This window comes from Cyclopterus lumpus, chromosome 22 (genome assembly GCF_009769545.1).
Source record: "Cyclopterus lumpus isolate fCycLum1 chromosome 22, fCycLum1.pri, whole genome shotgun sequence".
Taxonomy (NCBI): Eukaryota; Metazoa; Chordata; class Actinopteri; order Perciformes; family Cyclopteridae; genus Cyclopterus; species Cyclopterus lumpus.
The window spans coordinates 19500508-19501827 of record NC_046987.1 but is presented as its reverse complement, the minus strand read 5'-3'; positions in this window follow the sequence as shown (position 1 = coordinate 19501827).

Genomic DNA, 1320 nt, shown 5'->3' with positions numbered 1-1320 from the left:
GCTGCTTGCTTGCTTGCTGCTGGTCCGTCGCTTTTCTCTGCAGTGGGACTTCACTCTGAGCTCCATTCAACAGACTCATCCCATATTCCTTTAAAGGGCCCAATGCAGGATCAGATTTCTCCAGGAGTCAGGCCCCCCTTGTGTGTGCAGGAGCTGCGCAGCATATCGCGTTCAGGCTGGCTCCAGGCTCTCTTTTTTTCTTTTTAGGATGTAAACACAGTCATGTGAGGAAGGGGAATTAAAAAGCCAAATAACCACGGTTCATTTTATATGTTATATTCTTGAAGGCAACTTTTTTTCCCTACTGTGAATTTTAACACATTCAATATTTTTGCACGTTCCTGCACTAAAATGTACCGCTCTTTTATTTTGAAAAACAGAGATATCCCTACATTTTTACTGTATCTCTTGTATTTTTTACATCATTATTATTGGAATATCTTTATTTTTACATTACATCTCTCGACTTTTGCACTGTAAGCCTATTCGTCGTTGAGTCTGCAAAACTTGAAAAAACACTTTCTAATCCTTATACACTTTGAAGACGTATTTAAATACTCTGATTTTAATAATAATTCAAAGAAAAGGTAAATTAATGAGGTACCAAGTCTGCGGTCATGCTATTAATGTTACTTTTTACAGGCGAGTGCACAAATGTTAGCGAGCTAATTTTATAGCACATGTAAATACTAACAGGAGTGTAGCTAGCTCTATGAATAGCGAGGCTCGAAGCTAAGTGCTAACATCACCGTGACGATATGTTTGTGACGGCGTGCTCATGTGAAAACACTTATCATCTGTGTTCATTAATAACAACTATATTGATATCACCTGCACAAATCGAAATGTTGAGCTAATCGCAGGTCTATATGAAAACCTAGCTTGCGTCACCAACGCCGGCATGCTAACATGCTCATGATGCTAACATGATGATTTTAGTTACTTAATGAGGTAACAAGTCTGCGGTCATGCTATAGATGTTATTTTTACAGGCGATTTCACAAATGTTAGCAAGCTAGTTTTATAGCACATGTAAATACTAACAAGAGTGTAGCTAGCTCTGTGAATAGCGAGGCTCGAAGCCAAGTGCTAACATCACCGTGACGATATGTTTGTGATGGCGTGCTACAGGCGAGTGCACAAATGTTAGTGAGCTAGTTTTATAGCCCATATAAATACTAACAAGAACCTAGCTTGCATCACCAACGCCGGCATGCTAACATGCTCATGATGCTAACATGCTGATTTTAGTTACTTTTAACTTGTAACTGTTGTTATCCGTTGCAACTGTCACAGCGGATGTGCGAAGGTCATTGGAGT